Source organism: Adiantum capillus-veneris, chromosome 12, assembly GCF_014529385.1.
Source record: "Adiantum capillus-veneris isolate H3 chromosome 12, ASM1452938v2, whole genome shotgun sequence".
NCBI lineage: Eukaryota > Viridiplantae > Streptophyta > Polypodiopsida > Polypodiales > Pteridaceae > Adiantum > Adiantum capillus-veneris.
Genome location: NC_140942.1, coordinates 36478508 through 36486915, shown reverse-complemented (window position 1 = coordinate 36486915; position 8408 = coordinate 36478508). Strand labels below are relative to the sequence as shown.

General features: G+C 38.9%; 1 pseudogene; it reads right to left on the bottom strand.

Annotated features, from left to right (window-relative positions):
- Positions 1 to 1055: 1055 nt before the first annotated feature.
- LOC147445578 (uncharacterized) lies at positions 1056 to 4625 on the bottom strand (annotated as a pseudogene).
- Between the last annotated feature and the right edge of the window lie 3783 nt (positions 4626 to 8408).

Below are 8408 nucleotides of genomic sequence, written 5' to 3'. Positions count from 1 at the left end.
CATTATTACTCTAATATCTAGGCCAGTTTTCAAGGAAGGCTATCTTGTGCACAAGGAATGTGAGTTGTTTTTTGGATAACTATCTTATTTCTAAGATTCGAATCGTGCTTTCCTATTGAGAACTTCTTTCTCATTTGCTAGATCTACCCTTAATTTCTTGATTGAATACCAACTTAACTTTAGATTCATTGAGTAATTTGAGAAAGAAAAATGATTTATACCATTATAATATATTAGGGGTGCTACCATTTAACGCGCCTTGAAAAGCAAGCGAGGGATAGTAACTGAGCGAGACAAATGAGTTGGAGATATCTTATAGCTGAAAGCCTAGTAATACTAGACTACGCTTAACTTTATTTTCATTCCATGTTTGTATAGAAACTATGTACGCTCCATTTTCTTTTTTCTATTCCTCAACACTATGTAGGGAATTTACTGAGCATTTTCAATTCTAGATTGAATTTATCTCCATTTTCTCCTTAAGTTAGTACTTACCATATGTTTAGTACTCACCATGCTTGCCATATGTTTAAGGCATAAACATCCATGACTTCTTTTTCATCAAACCATAAACATAAATATTTCTGACATAAGGAGGATTTTAATTACAATCTTCTACAGAGACACACAAATAATCCGCTCATACTTCTCATATGTAGATCATGACAAGAGAGAGTGTGTGTAACAAACAAACTAAACACCAAAGAGAAACCGATGAAAAACCAAAGAGTTAGAATAGAAAGCAGGATTGTAATGTAAAAAAAAACCACAAAGATTTAAAACCAAAAGATACCATACTATGGAAAAGACACCAAAGTAGACATATTGCTTGAGAAGGACATATTAACAACCACACTCTACATATTAGCAACCACACTTTACATAAATTTCTTCATCCACAAACACATGGTTGCCATTCATAAGAGACAACAATTGGTTTTTCAAAATTGATAATAACACCTTACATACCCCTTAAAACTAAAGCATAATTAGCGAGCACTACAATAAGATGCTATCAAAGTAAACATCCAGATAAATGTTTTCAAGTTGTACAATTATCTATCCTCCTCACACTCATCATCAACAAAATCACACTTTCTTCTTTCCCTCCTTGGAGTAGCAACAAAATCATCATCGAATGAGTCATTTGCCGCCATTCTTTGTGCCTCTAGCTCTGCATAAAAAGGAAGCGTACTGGGAAAGTGTTCCCACCAATAACAATCAAAGTTATATCCACAATGATACCTATCTTGAAGCTTAGCAAAGGCACAAAGGAAAAAGTAACTTTTCATGACATACACATTGATAAACAAACATACATAAAGAAAGAGCATTGAATGAAAATCCAATCTTATTTATACTATAGCTACTAACTACATTATATAAGGACTAGCTTACGTCAAAAGAACGCCACAAAGAACATCATCATGTCTATGGCACACAATCCACCATCTCAAGACTAAAAACTGAATAAAGAAAGTACCAAGAGGACTTATAAGTCAAATATCCATGCAAGTAAGCATCCAAAGTAAGCAGCATAGGTCTAAGAGACACCCAATGTAAAACTTACTAGTCATCCATCAAAAAAGGATTTCCAAGTGGTTTGACCACAAACTCCTCGACTCCTCTTGATGTTCATTTTCCTTTGATGCAATTGTCCTGTGCTCACTTGATAGCTTAATAGGTTCCACCAAATCCTTGATGATTGATGCATCATTGTGAAAAGCAAAGCATGTATATCCAAATATCATGGCTGCATGTGATAGTGGTGTTGTACCACAACCCATGTCAATCATTAAACCTCCTGGAGAAGAACAAGTGCGTAGGACACAAGCCATGAAGCTCATACTCTTTTGAATTGCTCCACGAATCAACCTAGAGGATTGTGGATGTTGTGTCTTCTTGGTTTCAGGCATATAATGCGCCCAAAAATCATCATCACTTTGCAATGAATTACCTTTGAAAAGAGATTTACTATCCTCAAAATACAAAGTTGAATAGTAACCCATTCGATGAGCAAATATGAGTATGCTGCATCGTACCTATCATGCACATCACAATAAAAAAGTATTAGTATTAAATCATCAAACCATTACTTTTAGAGCTTGGTTCAATCAATTGTTATGCAATTACTCACACTGCGAGTTTTTTCTCCTTGTTTGCAACATCCATATGGTATTTTGCTTCCCATCACCACTCTTCTTGCCACGACTAGACCTTGACAATATGCATACTTTTCAATCCAAGTGAGGCAAGGACCTACAAGTTTCAACCACAAAATTTTCAAAGAAGAAAAGAGCAAATAAAATCTTTTAAGAAAAACTCAATGTAAGTAGGATTACCATCCAATGGGCTAATCATGACCAACCAACCATCATCAGCAAGACTAGCAGCCCCTATGGAGATATCATAGTGTATATGATCATCTATCAACATATCCCACAAAGGAACCTCCTTGCCAACATCTATTTCCACCATACTTGTGGGAAAGTTTATCAAAACAAGTCTTCCTACCCATTTCACTTTTTTCCCTCCATGATGATAATGATGGTCCTTATAAGCATGCAAGCTGAAAAACTCATGCATCTTTCCATATGCCTCACTCTTTCTTCCTTTCTCAAAATCTCTACCCATTTCAATATAATCACCAATACAACATCCAAAAATAGATTCAAAACATGTGTCTCTATAAGATTCTATCTTTGATGTCCCATTGTGAATATATGTCACAAATTCTTTTGCAAGAGTTGAGTCTTCTACAAGTTACACACACACACATAAATACTCTTTAGGAAAGCAAAAGAGCACACAAAGATATCATTCTTTTTATATAAAAAAACTCACCTAATACATTATCACTTTCTACAAGAATTTCTACAATCTCATACTCTTGAGTATGAATGTCTTTCTCACCACAACCTATATAGAGAAAACCCATAAACTGACACACATTCAAAGAGAACCCAAAATCTTGTAACACTTGTATCAAATGGTTGTATTTAAGGAGAAAATACTAACCTCTTGATTTGCTAGTGATGTCTTTCTTTGATGCTTTCTTTGTAGCCTCTTTGTCCAAAGTAGCGGTAGAAGCTGTGGATCTCTTACTAGCATGCAATTCATACATATCAATCTCCTCCTCCAAACGATTCCCTGAAGGAAAGTCTATCCACCATGGACAATTTTTTTTCTCCCATTTACTCAATCCTTGCATAGTAGAAGGAAACATGCATAGAGGAGAGTCACCCACTTTACACCATGCCTTGCAAACACTTGGTATTTCACCAAGCAACTTCTTGACAACAAGGTGTTTAAAGAAACTAAAATAGACACACATATTAAAAAAAAACGTTCACATCAATGCACACCAAAAACAATCAAAGCTAAAAAGAGCATTCAATTTACCTAAAAACAACACGTTGTACCGCTTCTTCAAGTTCCATGGACTTATTCTCCTTTGTCTCATTACCACTGTTTCCTGATTTTAGATCCCCTCTTGCATCTCTACTTCTCAACATTTGAAACATATACTTACGGGCTTCCAACTTCACTCCATCAAAATACTTTCTTAAAGTAAGGTCTAATGGCATTGTCGGTGGCTCCTCCATGCTTTCAAGGAAGATTCAAGTAAGGACATGGCCATGCTTTCAACCCTATCCAAAAATATTTCTCTCACCAACCAATTGTCACAAATTAACATGCAAAAACATGAATTTAGCATTTAGACATACCAATGTCTTCCAATACTTCTAAATGATAAATTTACTTACCCTTTAAAATCAGCTTCTCTTGTAGGTATCAAGTATTTCTCCCTTGTGATTCTTGGAGCTTCTATTAGTTTAGAAATTCTAACTCTTTTTTCAAGTTGTAAATCAGAAGTTGCAAGCATTCTAAGTTTCTCCAATGTCACATATGAGTCTTTACCCTCAAATTGCAAATCAAACAATGTCTTTTTCCATTGCTCACCCAGTTTGGGATGTATGCAAAGTAAAACCTGGCATAAGTTTAATTATATATACCTAAATTTTCAAAATGAAAAATAAGCTCAATTACTTGTTTTGTCAAAATAAACACACCTCGCCAATTCTATCCGAAATTCGTTTCTCAATCTTCGATTTCTTCTTTCATAATGTATCCTCCCTTTGTTCTTCTAACATAGTTCTTTCAATTGTTTCCGTTGCTGATGCAACTTCCTTGTTATATTCAACCTTTACATAGCTCACAAATAAAAGTTATAATTTCATACACCAAATCTATCTATACAAAATAAAGTTTAATTGAGTACCTGAAGCACAAGCCTTGCCAAGTAGCCTCTCGAAAATGGAAACCATGACTCTTTGCTTATGCAAACTTTGAGTAACTTATTCTCCTGCTCTTTTAAAGACTCAATATACTCCTTTGTATCACTCCCACATATGTTGTTGGTGTTAATTAGCACATCTCAAAGCAATGGTTTAATCACTGTATGCTCATTTAACCTATTGCATAAAGAAGGATATAATAACTTATTAAATAAACCTTTGAGAGAACAATGCACAACCAAAATTACAAAAAAAAATAACTTACACGTTCATGCGTTGCAAAGAATCTATCTCTGGAACCTTCCTTGGATCTATGAGAGTGCACATAACTCTCACATGTCTTGATTTATCCTCTTTAAAAGTTCGGTTATAACTCCATCCAAGCCTTTGTCCTGTGATTCCCCTCCCACACAAAAAACATTTTCTTTGACATAAATTTTAGCTCTCTTTTTAAGGACGCCTCTTCTTCAAACTCTATATCTGCTTCCAACCACATAGGATCCCAAGAAGCCTTAATGATATCAGTTACCAAGGTTTCTTCCCCATTGCAAAGACAAGTGGAGACAACAAACGTTTCGTTCTTTGGCATATAGTTCTCTGTAGCAAATGCAATTTTAAGTGGATTGACACCTTTTCGGAGACCTCCTACTTTGGCATGTGACAATAACCTGCATAGAGGTATGCGAGGACACCTATCAGCTGGCAATACCCTGCAAACGACCCATAACATCACCACCTGCAGCTAGCTGGATATTACTTGCCATAAGAGCATTGTTTCCATCTTCATCATCATCCTCTATAACTTCAAAGTCCTACACGGCATTTGTTGGTTGATGTGGGACACATGTCTAACCTCACCATCCTATCTTATTGCAGTATTAGCGAGAACCACGATTAATTTGTCAAACCATGGGACGAACCTGAATCGACTAGTGCATAGAGGCTACAAAAGGTTGTCAATATCTTGGAAAACAACTAACAACTTGCATCTAACTGAAGCTACACTCAAGTGATTGAAATCACCAAAAGCCAATCGCTCATCGGCAAGCAAATCACATTCGTTATAGTATCAAATGACATCCAAACGTAACAAAACTTCTAGGACAAGTTTATAAGACCTAAGAACACATGCCTATGGCTTCAAACCCCACTTTAGATCAAGTTCCAAAATCGCGATTATTAACAGTAGTGGATTTTTGACCTAGTCGTTTTTGACCCAGAATGCACCTAAATGCTTAGCAATGATGCCCCAATACCCCGCCTATGCTTAGTTTTTTATTTAAAAGTGTAAATTCCAAGTTATGATGAAATTAGACCGCGGGTCGGCGACGCCAAAAGCTACGAAAAACTGTGGATGGCTTACGTCAATGTGTAGAGGTCTTACCTGCGGTTGCAATGCAACAAATGCATTCGCAATGTGACAACCGGAGAGGGAGTAGGGAGCGCGAGAAGGAGAGAAGTGAGTGCCATTAGCTCACATTGTGTATTTCTTATCCAAAAACTTATAAAAAACTTACAAAAATTGGCTTTTATACCTTAGCCAAGGTTTTTGGGTGGTCAAAACTAATAATATGGAGTTCTACCAAAGTTGGGAATTGACTGGCTCATACAATATGGAAGCTTGTAGCCCCGGCTCATTAATTACAAGGTTTATCAGAGAAAATAGGAGTTACAATAATCCTGATTTATCAAAATAATAAATGTTTTACAAGGAGAACTCCGAAAAATGGTGTACGCGTTAGCTTGCTGCTAACATTCCCCCCCTCCTTGCCCGTGTCGTCTCTTGACACAACTTTATGGGTTGAAGTAGTCTTCGGGTTGACGGCGAGCGAGACGGTCTTTAAGTGCTTCCAGTGTCTTTTGGTATCTGATTCTTTGTTCTTTGTCAGGTACTTGCAGAAATTGCATGGTGACTTGATTCTTCAGTTCCACCGTTGAGTACTCGACAGACCTAAATGTGAGGTTGCTTATCATCGGTGCAAATATCTTCGTTCGCGAGGTGAAGAATCCAGTGTAGAATGCTTCTTCAAAGGCTAGCATATTATGTGAGGACGGGAACATGTATCTGGCATAGAATCCGTAAAGGATTTCTTATGAAGGTTGCCCACTCAAATCGTAACACAAGCCTTTGTTTCCTTCCAAGAATGAGAGCCATGGGGCTCCTGTCTGCTCAGGCTCATTGAAAACTTGTATGCATGTGAGTAGCATCCTCTAGATCTTATATAACATTGCACAGGAGAGATCTGACAGACTCTTGAAGAATGACATGGCACCCGTTAGGGTTTTCACCATGTATTCCTCTGTCGTGTAGCCTCTCTGTGGAGCTAGCAGCCTGGGCAAGTTGAGCCAAGTTGGCCTCTTCTTCTGTCGTGCTTCATGCGCTTGCCATGTCCTTACTCTGGGTACAAGACAAAATGTTGGATATCTGTAAGGCTACAGGTGCTCTTGTGAACAGAATCAGGTATCCCGGATTCTTGTTCAATCAGCTTAACCGCCACTTTGGGTGGTCTTTATCTGCGCCATCTTCTTGCATATCCTTGTACAGCCTTTCTTTTACCTGTAAAAGTTCTACTTTGATGAGAGGGTACGACAGGGATAGTTGGTGCTATTGAGCATTGATTTGATTGGGAGTGAGTTGAGTGACGTTGACAGAGTGTAAAACTCTCAACTCCCAATCCATAGTATCCTTCCACTGCTCATCCACCTCTAAGGTGATCTTCTCTTTCAGTGCATCTTCTTCAGCTTTTGATAGTTGGACCATTGGCACTGTATCTGCATCTGTGATGTGAATCTAAAAATCTTCATCACCACTCAGCTCTGCTGTGGCCTGCGTCTCAAACTCAGCAAAACGAGACCGAGGGGATGTCTATTTGTGGCATCTCTGAAGTGCCTGCCTGTTCCTTCGTGTTTGACTTTCCATATCTGAGGAGCTGATTTATCCGCTTGAGTTCTGCTATCTCCTTTAGGAGCTCCTCCTCTTTTTGAATCCGCATCAGTGCCAGGTCTGTGCGTTGTGACTGTTCAAGCTTTAATTCCAATTCTAAGTCCTTGTTTTTCTTTTCAAGTGCCTTGTACACTTCATCAGTTCCCTTGATCGAGGCCACGGCTGAGTTTTCTCAAATCTGCCGTAAGAAAATGGCCTGATCATTGATTCTCTATTCAGAATATTGCAGGGAAGCATTGGCAACATCTAGCTGCACTTGAATTTTCTGAGGTGACACAGAGGTCGTAAGAAGTTCATTCGTGACTTCTGTCAGCTACTCGTGCAGGCATTAGATAATTTGGTGAGGAGGTGACCTAACTCCTCCATTTCTTTTTGTTGTTTATCCTTGGCTATCTGATGCTGTTCTGCTTCTGTCTCAGCTGTTGCACTTGCCTTTGGAGATCAGTGATGATAATCATCGTGTCTTCGAGCTCTCCTTGAAGAGCGTCGATCACCATTTCTAATTCCTTGGCCTTTGTGTTGCTGTTCAAAGCTGCTGAACGGAGTCTCTCCGTCATTTCCTACATCTGGCGTGCATATTCATTGACCTGTATTATAAATTCATCATTTGACTGCCACTCCTCCTATCTTGCGAGCTGGGATGTGCTTGCAGCCACATGTGTTGCTTCTTGCTGCGTCGTAATTGCTGGTGGTTCCGTGGAGGTAGATGGTCGTTCTTGTTCTTGGCTATCCTGAGGCTTTGATGCCTCAGTAGTTTGTAGCTGCGTAGAAGTAGATGGTGTGGTCTCAACCCCTACTATCTCTTCAAGTGCCTGCCTTTTTGACTTCTCTGGCTCGAGCTCCGTCTCAGGTATAGTGGTAGGCTCTTTTTCTATATCTGCGGCCTTATTAGTTTCTGCCTCCGGCTTTTGAGTCTCTTCTGCTGCCTGCTCCGGTTCTGGCTCGATTGCTTTTTCCTTTTGTCCGTCGGTGTGGTCAGCTTTTTGTGTAGATTTTGTTCGTTGGGTGGACTCAAAATCTTTCTCTTTTTCAGTCTCTGCTTCTTCATTGGTACCTTTTCCTGGTGGTGATGGTGGTGGGCTAGGCATGGGATGGTCCTATTGTTCCGGAGGCGGTGAGGTGGGTCGGGGAGATCCCTAGCTTTGCTCTTGTGTAGCCATTTCCTC